This window comes from Bison bison, unplaced genomic scaffold (genome assembly GCF_000754665.1).
Source record: "Bison bison bison isolate TAMUID 2011002044 unplaced genomic scaffold, Bison_UMD1.0 scf7180017864330, whole genome shotgun sequence".
Lineage (NCBI taxonomy): Eukaryota > Metazoa > Chordata > Mammalia > Artiodactyla > Bovidae > Bison > Bison bison.
Window position 1 is genome coordinate 462232 of NW_011494902.1, and position 13386 is coordinate 475617.

The following is a 13386-nucleotide window of genomic DNA, read 5'->3' on the forward strand; positions in this document are numbered from 1 at the left end:
AATCTGTTTTCACTTGGTAAATTTTTCAGTCTGGAAATTCAGATTATTACCTATCTCTCCTTTCCATCTGCTCTTATTTTTCCTCTCTTTTTTAATGCTAATTTTTCCATGATCAGTTTCTTAATTGTCTTAGAGTTTTTTTTTAAATCTATTTTCTGTCTTCTTTTCTTTTTGCTGATAAAATTCCTTAACTTTATATTTTAAACTTTCTATCAAATATTTTTATTTCTGTTACCATATTTAATTTCTAAGACATTCACTGTGTTTTTGGAACATTCCACTTATTTACTTGTTTGTTTCTTTATTGGGGGGTAGAATTCTGTTTATTTATTTGGGACAGAAATGGTGTGGACCTAACAGAAGCAGAAGATATTAAGAAAAAGTGGCAAGAATACACAGAACTATACAAAAAAAGATCTTCATGACCCAGATAACCATAATGGTGTGATCACTCACCTAGAGCCAGACATCCTGGAATGCGAAGTCAATGGGCCTTAGGAAGTATTGCTACGAACAAAGCTAGTGGAGGTGATGGAACTCTGGTTGAGCTATGTCAAATCCTAAAAGATGATGCTATGAAAGTGCTGCACTCAATATGCCAGCAAATTTGGAATACTCAGCAATGGCCACAGGACTGGAAAAGGTCAGTTTTCATTCCAATCCAAAATAAGGCAATGCCAAAGAATGTTTAAACTACCACACAATTGCACTCATCTCACATGCTAGCAAAGTAATGCTCAAAATTCTCCAAGCCAGGCCTCAACAGTATATGAACCATGACCTTCCAGATGTTCAAGGTGGATTTAGAAAATGCAGAGGAACCAGAGATCAAACTGCCAACATCTGTTGGATCATCGAAAAAGCAAGAGATTTCCCAAAAAAATCTACTGCTTTTTGACTACGCCAAAGCCTTTGACTGTGATCACAACAAACTATGGAAAATTCTTCAAGAGATGGGAATACCAGACCACCTGACCTGCCTCCTGAGAAATCTGTATGCAGGTCAGGAAGCAACAGTTAGAACTGGACATGGAACAACAGACTGGTTCCAAATAGGAAAAGGAGTTCGTCAAGGCTGTATATTGTCACCCTGTTTATTTAACTTATATGCAGAGTAAATCATGAGAAATGCCAGGCCAGATGAAGCACAAGCTGGAATCAAGATTGCTGGGAGAAATATGAATAACCTCAGATATGCAGATGATACCACCGTTAGGACAGAAAGCGAAGAAGAACTAAAGAGCCTCTTGATGAAAGTAAATTAGGGGAGTGAAAAAGTTGGCTTAAAACACAACCTTAAGAAAACTAGGATCATGGCATGTGGTCCCATCACTTCATGGCAAATAGATGGGGAAACAGTGGCAACAGTGGCAGACTTTATTTTGAGGGGGGGGCTCTAAGATCACTGCAGTTGGTGCCTGCAGCCATGAAATTAAAAGACGCTTACTCCTTGGAAGAAAATCTATGACCAACCTAGACAGCATATTAAAAAGCAGAGACATTACTTTACCAACAAAGGTCTGTCTAGTCAAAACTATGGTTTTTCCAGTAGTCAGGTCTGGATGTGAGAGTTGGATTATAAAGAAAGCTGAGCATAGAAGAATTGATGCTTTTGAACTTTGGTGTTGGATAAGACTCTTGAGAGTGCCTTGGACTGCAGGGAGATCCAACCTGCCAATCCTAAAGAAAATCAGTCGTGAATATTCATTGGAAGGACTGATGCTGAAGCTGAAACTCCAATATTTTGGCCTCCTGATGCAAAGAACCAACTCATTGGAAAAGACCCTGATGCTCGAAAAGATTGAAGGTGGGAGGAGAAGGGGATGAGGGAGGATGAGGTGGTTGGATGGCATCACCGACATGATGGACGTGAGTTTGAGTAGGCTACAGGAGTTGGTGATGGACAGGGAAGCCTGGCATGCTGCAGTCCATGGGGTTGCAGAGAGTAGGAGACAACTGAGCAACTGAACTGAACTGAGAATTCTGTTCTTTTTCATAGTTAACAGTCATTTCACTTTGTGATGTTTTTGACCTTTATAGTGTCTTTAATTTTTCAACATTATTTTTTTCCCTTTATTTTATTTTCTATCTTCCAGGTTAGCTTTCCTCAGATTTCTCATACATAGTCTTTGTACTTGACAATATTTAAGTGTGTGATACTAAAATATTGACTGAAAGTTCTGAGGATGTGAAAGATGAGCTAGTCTGATGTGAGTTTTCCTATATGAGCATCAGGGTGGGCTGTCTATTGGGGAAATTTCTGATGTCAGTACCTTTCCAATGTCATGGCTTTCATCACGGACTGGCCATATTCCCAGAGAAGACTCTTTCAGTGTCCTGCCAGAAGGGTGAAGATCTAGCTTTCAGTGTCCTGGACTCGGAACTGAGAAAGATCACATGTTATCACATGGAGACATCACATGTCTCCAAAGCAAATATGCATACATTCATTTATTCCCCTGTTGATAGTCCTGCTCTCTTGCCCTCAATGCACTGATATTCTTCCATGCAGACCATCTATTTTATTTCATTCTAAAGATAAGCCATCACTCTGCCAGTTAAGGAAGGAGCAGTTTCTGTATTCCTCCTTTACTTGTGCTTATTCTCTTCTTGACAGGTTTGCAAAAGCTACTTTGTCTTCCAAGAAGGCATCCCCAACTACTGCAGCATCCCCCACCCCAACCTTCTTCTTCCTGAGGTTTTAAGCTGTTCAAGAAAAAGGATGAGGTCATCCCAACTATTGTGTGTCCTCCGTGCCTGGCATATGATGGCCCACAGTGAGGGTTCAATGAGTGAATAGATGAGCTCCCCCTCCCCCACCCCTTTTGGTTGCACTTTGTGGCATGTGAGATCTTAGTTCCCCAACCAGGGGTGGAATCTGTGCCCCCTGCAGTGGAAGCCCAGAGTCTTAACCACTGGACTTGCAGGGAAATCCTAGTTTCTAAGTCTTTGATCCTCTGTAAATCAGATTACTTCTTAGTATTCTCTATTGTTTGATTGAATTCAACTTTCTCAGCTCTTTTTATTCTATCCCTATGTATTCATCTGCTGTCCAACTTCCAAAATGATCCCTTTTCTAGCTTTCCATATATTGAGTTTAAGCCTTAAAATATCCCTTCACTGATTGTGTTAGCCCACTAACAGAAGAGCAAGAGAGTCAAAGTACATGTTAAATCTCCTCTCTTCACACAGAACTTGCTTTTTATTTTCTATTTATGTGAAGTGTGATAATGGCTTTGTTATTGAATATAGCTTATAATTTATGTGAGAGCAATCTAAATCTGATATATGAAAGATGACTTTAATTACAATAAGCTTAAAGCAAAGCTCTCCTTCTTAACACTGCTGCTGCTGCTGCTAAGTCGCTTCAGTTGTGTCCAACTCTGTGCGACCCCAGAGACGGCAGCCCACCAGGCTCCCCCGTCCCTGGGATTCTCCAGGCAAGAACACTGGAGTGGGTTGCCATTTCCTTCTCCCCTTCTTAACACTACAGACAAGAAAAAATAATTTGGCACTAACCCAATGAAGGGGGATACATAATTATAAATCAAGATGAATATGCTTGGAAATACTCTTTCCATTCATTTCTATGCCCTTGCTAAATTGCAAATTGTGTAACAACCTTAATAAGAAAATTCCTAAGCCTGTGCAAACTTGTGGGAGAGGTGTGGTCATGCATAATCACACACTAAAATCTCCCAAGGTAGTGCATACTATGGAATTCATAATTTACATTTTTATTCCACACAGTAGCTCAAAGCCAGAAATAAACGTGTTCATGAATATGTGTCAGGTTAATTACTTTTTCCAGTTGTATCACAAGTTTAATACAAGCTTCTCAACAACCTGTTGCTAGAGTAACCTATTTGCTAATCTTATGATAAATCACACACAAGGTAAATTAATGTTGCTCTGTTAATTGCAATCATTTTTTTCCCCCAGAGCTCTGCTCTTCTGCAGTCTTTTCAGAATGACTGGCTTCCTTAGCTAGAACCAAGCCAGACAACAACACACTGTAGCACTGCAAAACAAAAATAAGCAGAAAGCACATGTGGGCTCTTATTCAGTTATTCCATCTCATTCTGAAGTGACCCTTATTTGCTCCTGAAGCTATTGTCTACTCTCCTTTCCTTGATTCTGCCACCTCTTGTAGGTGGCCTTGGACCTTACAGTGGTCTTTTCTCACTTCTGTCCTCTTTCATTCCTAAGCAGTGTTTGCCAAGATTACTCAGACTCTCTTTACTAAAAGGTAACTTACAGGGACTTGCCTGGTATTCAGTAGCTAAGACTCCACACTTCCAAAGCATGGGGCCCAGGTTTGACCCGTGGTCACAGAACTAGATCTTGTATGCCACAACTAAGGGCTCTCATGCTGCAACCAAGATCTATGATCCCACATGTCATAACTAAGACAGTGCAACTAACTAAATAAATAAAGAAAAGTATTTTTTAAAAAGGTAACTGACAAAACAACTCAAACATAATGAGCTTCAATAGGAAATCTTGATTTCCCACCTTAAACCCAATCCTTCACTTGTTTAACCATACATTAGTTGATAATAATAAAAGCTTATATAGAAGATTTATTTAGCTAGGTGCTAAATACTTTTCATATATTAACTCTTTTTACCATCACAATAACCCTATGAAATAAAATCTATTATACCCATTTTTATAAATAAGAAAACTGAGTCCAAAGAATTTATGTAATTTGCTCAAGCAAAAATCCCTGGTCAATGGCAGTCCATATATGTGAACTGTACCCTCATTCACCCCAGTTTCCCAAGCCAGAAACCTAGAAATCAGCATTAATTTCTCTTTCTCTTTCTCTCTATGTTCTTACCATCTTAGGCTAAGCTACCATCATTTCTCACCTGGCCTGGTGTATCAGCCTTCCAACTATTTCCATTCATGTTCCTTATTTTTCATATAACTGGCATGTGAATTTAAAGGTTCATCTAGTCAAGGCTATGGTTTTTCCTGTGGTCATGTATGGATGTGAGAGTTGGACTGTGAAGAAGGCTGAGCGCCGAAGAATTAATGCTTTTGAACTGTGGTGTTGGAGAAGACTCTTGAGAGTCCCTTGGACTGCAAGGAGATGCAACCAGTCCATTCTGAAGGAGATCAGCCCTGGGATTTCTTTGGAAGGAATGACGCTAAAGCTGAAACTCCAGTACTTTGGCCACCTCATGCGAAGAGTTGACTCATTGGAAAAGACTCTGATGCTGGGAGGGATTGGGGGCAGGAGGAGAAGGGGACGACAGAGGATGAGATGGCTGGATGGCATCACTGGCTCGATGGACGTGAGTCTGAGTGAACTCCGGGAGTTGGTGATGGACAGGGAGGCCTGGCGTGCTGCGATTCATGGAGTCGCAGAGTGGACACAACTGAGTGACTCATCTGATCTGATCTGATCTGATGATTATAATGAAAGATTTTTAACAAACTTATTTCAAAAACTGACTTCATACCATCAGAATAGCTGTATGGATAAAGATGTATTAATATCTTTATGGTGTGGGCAACACAACTAACAAACCAAGTCTGACAGACCTTTGTGGAGCACTGCCCCCAAACAAAATAGAGAATACACATGCTTCAATAAAACTTGGAACATTTACAAAACCTATGTCATAGGCCACAAAATGAGTTTCAATGAATAACAAATAATTATTATCAAATAGACTACAGTCTTTGATCATCATATAATAAATTTACAAATCAATAACAAAAAGATCACTTCCTTGCTGTTTTCCCTTTACTCTTCCCCCTATGAAAGGGAACTACAATTCCCAGGCTGCCTTGGGCTCTGATAGCGGAAGGCACTGATAGCACTGACCTAGATTAGCAGGAAGAAAGGGAAAAGGATGTTTCTTGGTTCCTCTGGATTGTCTCTCTTGGCTCCCAGCTTCTGTTGGGCAGTCCCCTCTTTGGCTCTAACTCACTCCAGATGGGTTCTGCTTTAAGCTTGGGTGAAGCCACCTCCTTCTGTTGTCCCTGCAGACATAGAATTGGTAATGAATTCCTGCTGTTGCTAATCTCTGGATTGCCTCAGTGTCCCCAGTTGCCTTCTCAGTCTGTGGCCACCATGGAATCAATTCTCTGTGTTAAATTTCTCTCTAGTCAAATCTGTATATATATAGCTATATCTATCATATATCTATCATGACCAATACAACCCCCTATACTTAGAAACTATGGCTAAATAATTCATGGGGTAATGTTTAGAAATGAGGAATTACACAATCTATGTATCACCATTTGAGGATGTTGGTAAAGAAGTACTTACAGCGAAATTTCTGTCTTAAAAAGCAAGATCTGATGTTGATCCTCCTCCAAGTTTGGCTAACTTGTTTGTGCTATAGTCACCACTCTTTAACACTTTTCTTTTCTTTTAACCAATTCTGTATCATTCTTTAATTTTTGAAGCAACTGTCATTCTTTTGAAAACCTCCACTAGGGACTTCCCTAGTAACCCAGTAGCTAAGACTCGACGTTCCCAATGCAGGGGGTCCAGGTTCAATCCTCAATCAGCGAACTAGATATCACTTGCTGCAAATAAGAGTTTGCATGTCCCAACTAATCACATGCCACAACAAAGGCTGAAAGTCCCAACTGCCAAAACTACAACCTGGTGCAGGCAAATAAATAAATATTAAAAACAAAACAAAACAAGCAACCCTCCATTGATACTATTAGCCTTGGAAACGATAGTTTCATCCTCTATGTCTGCCTCTGGCACTGATTTTATGCTGGTTTCTATACCCTAACATTTGTATCCCCTGCCTTGCCTTTTCTCCTGAACACCATTTCCATGTTTGCAACTGTGTATTAGACATAGCATACATTATTCAGGACATCAAATTTGACTAAATTCATCATCTTGCTCCCTACCCTCTAGAATTTGCTGTTTTAATTCTCTGACCCTGTCAGTTTCCCAAACAGCCATCCTTGAAAACTCAGACACCTTCAAAGCAGACACTGCATTTCTTTCACAGTAATATCTTTTGTTCCAAGCAACGAGCCTGACGTGGAACGAATATGCAGTCAATGTATTTTGAATCATTGGAAGAATCCACCCCCTTTCTAATTCCATATCCCTGTTTTGATTATCTTGGTAATGCCCTCTCATATTTATTCTCTTTATGTTTCCTATTTTCAATGTGACTAGTTTTCTTGACCACTCACCTGGAGAGAGGCACAGGATAGGCTGAAATTCTGAGAGTTAAATTATAGCTCATCTGAAACCCTGAGAGTGAAATTATAGCTCATCTCATAATAGTGTTCAACAAAAGCCATGTTAAAAGCAAAATGTTTCTAAGTCAGTTAGAAGGGTAAGACCTGACTGGGGGTTCTAAATGCTGATAACATAATGGAGAAAGAATGTGTTGATCCAATGGGGAGTTGGTATGTGGAAAAGACTGTAAAGGCTAATACACCAGCAGAACCCCTTCAAGTTCTTTCAGGATATTTCCCTGTCCCTGGACTCAGCTTCTCCCAGGGATGCATGTAGCCCAGTTGGTTCGAGTTTTTGGCATAGCTGGATTTAGCTTCTCTAGAACCACATCTAACCACTCCCTACATTTCTGGCAGTCCCAGAGCTATTCCTTCAATTGACCAGGCTCAGAATGTAAAAATTATTTCTGAGTCTTAGCCCTGTCTAGTCCTCACATCTGCCTGATTGATCTTTTTTCATTCTTAATCTCTTTCTCTTATTTCACTCCTTCCTTTTCTCTGCCACCCATAATTTATAAGGAACTCATTAAAATAAACCCATAATAGTCCTTCAGTTAGATCTCTTTGCCTCTTTCCACCCCTCCTAAGAGTCCTGCCCTTGGCACCAGATTTCTCATCCTCTTTTTTTTTTTCTTTTTAAAAAAACTATTTATTTTTATTTATTTGGCTGTGCTGGATCTTAATTGTGACATGCAGGATCTTCAATCTTTATTGCGCCATGCAGAATCTTTCATTGCAGCATGTGAACTCTTAGTTGCAGCATGTGGGATCTAGTTCCCTGATCAGGGATTGAACCTGGGACCCCAGCATTGGAAGCACAGAGTCTTAGTCACTGGACACCAGGGAAGTCCTTATTTCTCATGTTTTTGATGCATTTCACTGTGTAATGCTGTAAGACCAAGGAATGTATGAACATTCCCAGCAGACTTTCCATCCTGGCATTTCAAATAGGCACTGCCTTCCTCAGCAAACCCAGTGGTTCACCTATGGCCAGTGTCACTGTGGGTTTCAGGCAGGTGGTATTTTCTGTCCTTCTGTGAACAGACAGTGTTCACACTCCCCCCACTGCCTTTACACTCAGGGTGCCCAATCACAGCTCAGCTCAGTTCAGTTTAGTCGCTCATTCATGTCTGACTCTTTGCAGCTCCAAGAATTGCAGCACACCAGGCCTCCTTATCCATCACCAACTCCCAGAGTTTACTCAGACTCATGTCCATTGAGTCGGTGATGCCATCCAGCCATCTCATCCTCTGTTGTTCCCTTCTCCTCCCACCCCCAATCCCTCCCAGCATCAGAGTCTTTTCCAATGAATCAACTCTCCGCATGAGGTGGCCAGAGTATTGGAGTTTCAGCTTTAGCATCAGTCCTTCCAAAGAACACCCAGGACTAATCTCTTTTAGAATGGACTGGCTGGATCTCCTTGCAGTCCAAGGGACTCTCAAGAGTCTTCTCCAACACCACAGTTCAAAAGCATCAATCACAACCACACTTCAAAGTCCATCTCCTCCTAAAAATCTCTGCTGATATTCCTGGCTGACGATGATTCATTCATTGTCTGGCCTTCTTCACGTGCAAGGACATTTAGATGAGATGGATTTACCGTGAAGCTAATAGGGCTTCCAGGCTTCCCAGGTGGCACTAGTGGTAAAGAACTTGCCTGCCATGCAGAAGATGTAAGAGACGCAGGTTCAACCACTGGGTCAGGAAGATCCCCTGGAAGAGGGCATGGCAACCCACTCCAGTATTCTTGTCTGGAGAATTCCACGAGCAGAGGAGCCTGACAGGCTACAGTCCATAGAGTAGCAAAGAGTCGGACATGACTGATGGGACTAAGCGCGTGCACACACACACACACACAAAATGAGGCTTCCATTTGAAGGCTCCCTTCTTGGGACAGTTCCCTCCAAAAACTTTAGGCCTAACTTTTATTTATACTTTACTATTTTTTCTGAAAGAAGATCTTTCAAGTTGTAAAAGCCTGAGGTCCTACATAGTGTGGCTCTGTCCCTGAATTTGGGCAGTTAATTATATTCTTTCCTTTCCCTGAAGTATTTTCTAATTGATTAGTATTAAACAAATTTGTTTTCCAAATTTGGTGTGAGCTTCTTGCTACATAATGTTGTCTAATGTATAGCGTAGTAATTAAAAGGGTCATCAGTAGAGTCCCTCAGAGCTATATCCAAAATTATCTCTACCATTTCTTGCTCTGTTGCATGTTTTATTTCTCCACTTGATTGAGCCTCAGTTTCTTTATTTGTTAAGTGGGAATGATTATAGCAAGGGCTACATTATGACTTTCTGAGGCCCAAAGGCATTTTGCCCTCATGGATGCTTACTCCATAAAAAATATTATAAATTACATTTTATGGCTGTGAGAAAAACTAATATCCAGGGAAGATTATATTCCTTTATTTTCCCTTCTGATTCTAAAAGAAACTTAAACATTTTCATGGACCTCTAAAAGCATTGTGGGTCCTAGGCATTGTACCTAATGAGCATAATGGATAAGTTGGTCCTGATTACAGTCTCCACAGAAGGTAAATCTGGTAAATAATAAATGAGACAGTGCATGTAGAGCATTTAATAAAGTGCATGGCACATATTAAGTGCTCAGTAGATGGTAGCTATTATTACTGGGTTGGCCGAAAATTTCATTTGGGTTCTTTGGGTTTTTCCACGAGATGGTAAGGAAAAACCCGGACGAACTTTTTGGCCAACCCAACATTTTTGTTATTTGTCATTATTTCATTCCTCTTTTATATCTTTCACAATGAATAACAGAAGATAAAAGCTTCCTTGAGCAACTGAACTGAACTGATGACAAATTGAAATTATAATGGATTAACCACACTTACAGGCATACAAAAATGGAGTCAGGTGGCCATTGAGAATCTGATCTCAGACACATCTCCACACCATGAGAACTTGAGCTCTATTTGAACTGTACCAGATCCAAAGACACTACCAGTTGTATTCAAAACAACACTTGCCAGCTGCAACCTTGTGGTCTCAAGGTCTCCCTTTGTAACTAGGCAACCTTTTTAGACTCCAACCAATTCTTACTTAATAAGCACCCTTACTTCTTTCCAGCTCCAATTATAATTCTTGAAAAATAATTCAAGTAACTCATAGTAATCTTCAGTTTTCTTCCCTTATAAGCCATTTTGTGATCTGGGAAAACACAATTCAACTGCTTCTTGAATCTGTGTATCCTGCAGTCCTGCTGCTGCTGCTGCTGCTAAGTCGCTTCAGTCATGTCTGACTCTGTGCGACCCCATAGACGGCAGCCCACCAGGCTCCCCATTCCCTGGAATTCTCCAGGCAATACCAGGCTCCTCCATCCATGGGATTTTCCAGGCAAGAGTACTGGAGTGGGGTGCCATTGCCTTCTCCACCTGCAGTTCTAACAAACCCCAAATTAGCACTTTTTAATTTCAATCAGTTCTCTGTTTCTGAAGCTTGATTAACAACCCCTGTTCTAGAAACTTCCCTGGTGGTCCAGTGGTTAAGACTCCACCTTTCAATGCAGGGAACATCAGTTTGATCCCTGGTCTCAGAAGATCCCACATGCCATGGAGTCACTAAGTCCGAGAGCCATAGCTACTGAGCCCACGAACCACAACTACTGAGCCACACACCCTAGGGCCTGTGCTCCACAACGAGAGAAGCCACCCCAGTGAGAAGCCTGAGCACCACAACTAGAGAATAGCCCCACTTGCCACAACTAGAGAAAGCCTGCATGCAGTGATGAAGACCCACTGGAGCCAAAAAAACAAAACCCTATTCTAGCTTTTAAGGAACTTCCAGAACAGATGCACATACAGCACTAGAAGAGAACATTTTCAGGACTGATAAGTACTGCTGGCATTGAACATTCAGAGGAGGAAGCAGTCACTATAGGCTGAGGTTTTGAGAGAGGCCTCACAGTGAAGAGTGACAGCTGATTCATGAAAGAAGGTAGACCTAGGATGTGTCATGGCCAGGAAAAAAGAACACAGGACTGGGTCTAGGAATAAAACTGGTTTTGCCATTCACTAGCTTGGTTTCTTTGAAAATGAAGATACAGAAAAATATAAATCTGTCAACATCTACTCTAAACAAAACAAATTTGGTATAAGAATATTAATATTTACAAAAATATAATTTAATGCAAAAAGAAGGATATAATATTAAGATAAGCAATTGTCTACCAGGAGGATAGAATCATCATGTACTTGTATGTATTGCCCCCTTGCACCCCCAAAAAACAGCCTTGAAATATGTTAATCCCCAAACTGGGAGAATTTAAGACATCTCTCTCAGATAATGATGGACCAAGCATTTAAAACATTGGTAAGGATAATGAATAATTGATTTGAACAACAAGAAGGGGAAACTGAAGCACAGAGCTTCAGTGAAATAGCTTGTCCAAGACTATATAGCTAGTGACAGAGCAGAGATTCAAACCCAGGAAATCTTTTGTTGCCAGCCTGTGGCTAAAGTGGAATTATGCAAATGTATTTATATAAAAGTATTAAAAACAAGTCAACTAAGCATACAATATTCAACTCAACAAGTTTGAAAATAGATAAACCCCCCAAAGAGGAAGCAAACAAAAACTCTAAACACCCAAAGCTGGTTCTTTGAAAAGCCTATAAAAATAGGTTTCTTTAAATATTGACAGAGACACTCAAAGAGAATGAAAATATGAGAAAAAGATGTGAGTAAAGAAAGAGACATAACTAGAGAAATATCAGAGACTTTTAAAATTATGGATGAATAGTATGAAGAATTTTTTACCAATAAACTGAAAAGTTAAAGTGTATTTTTTTCTAGAAAACAAAAGTTAACAAAGTTGCCAAAAAAAAAAAAAAAAAAGATGAACCGATACCCAATAAAGAAATGGAAAGTACTCAGGACTCTTGCAACACTCCTTTTTTCACTTACAAAAAGAGAAGGTACAGAAAATTTTATGGTGCATATTAAAAAACCTTTAAAGAAATGATAATCCAAAGTTTTAGAGATTTACAATTACAAGCAGAAAAAGGAGGGGGAAGAAAGCCATGAACTTTGTTTTATGAAGGTTTAACTACCTTTTCACCAAAATGGGACAAGAGCAATACAAGGAAAGGAAAGATGAAATTTTTCGAGGTAAAATTAACAGAGATCTTTTAGTCTGAGATCCAGTGAAATGTGTTTGCTATATGGAAGTAGAAGGCAGAGGGAATCTTAACTCAATGAAACTGCTGGGTTCTCCTCACTGACTAGCTTCCCAGATTATGAAGAATGAGGCATCAGCGTTCTGCATCATCATCCAATGCAAAGGTAATTTTTTAAATTGGATCCTTCTATGACCCGAAGAAATGAGTTTTTATTTCCCAGTGCCATTACTATTGATACTTTGCTGTTCTTCTTGACCTTAGGTAGAGTGGAACATGACTGAGCACCATTATAACCTCACTGGGATACCACACAGACAGTACTCTACAGGTAATCTAGTATTAGATTAGAAATTATTAGAAACTGCAAGAGTTTTGTGGGACCCAATGACTCGAAGCTCCTTCTACAGCAAAGCTTCAACTAGATCAGCTATTGCACAACAGGACTGCTTTTGATTTCAGCTGCTTTTGTTCCTCCTCTTTGGTCACATGCCTTATTCTTTCTATTTTTATAGTCAACAGTTGGCTAAGTAGCAAGTTCACAAAAGGTACTTGCAGGGTGTCATTTGTCAAAAGCTCTTTTAGTTTTAATTAGTTAGTTAATTTAGTCTTCTTTATGCTATGGATAAAAAGGCTCTTTGTATCAGAGAGATGGTACTTAATATGTTTTAGCTTTTCCTACTTTTCAACAATAATCCAACTGATAAGAGTTTTAAGAGCCATTTCATTTTATAGCATATGTATATAATTATATAATTTTCTATTTACCTATGGAAGACAGCATTGAATATTCATTAGGAATAAAGGCTTTGGAGTCAGAAAAGATGGGATTTAAGTCTTGGCTCTAATAGAAAATGGTGTGGAAATAAACACACCCAGTTGTTAATAGAGGTTACCTCTGGAGGCCAGCAGGCACTCCACTTTTACTTTACCCCCTCTGGATTTAATGAGCATATGAACTTTTTTAACTTGAAAAGAAGAGAAGGGAAGGAAAGGAATAGGAAGAGAGCTA

The 13386-nt window shown here is 39.8% G+C and overlaps 1 long non-coding RNA gene across 4 annotated transcripts in view; it reads left to right on the plus strand.

The window, feature by feature from the left end:
- Positions 1-13386, plus strand: part of LOC104998467 — a 98304-nt gene that overhangs the window by 52293 nt on the left and 32625 nt on the right. For 3 of the 4 annotated variants that reach the window (XR_826463.1, XR_826464.1, XR_826465.1), the window contains exon 2: positions 12639-12705. This is a non-coding gene — a long non-coding RNA (uncharacterized LOC104998467). Of the gene's footprint in view, positions 1-12483; positions 12541-12638; positions 12706-13386 lie in introns of all 4 variants that reach the window. The other variant, XR_826462.1, reaches the window with a different exon arrangement.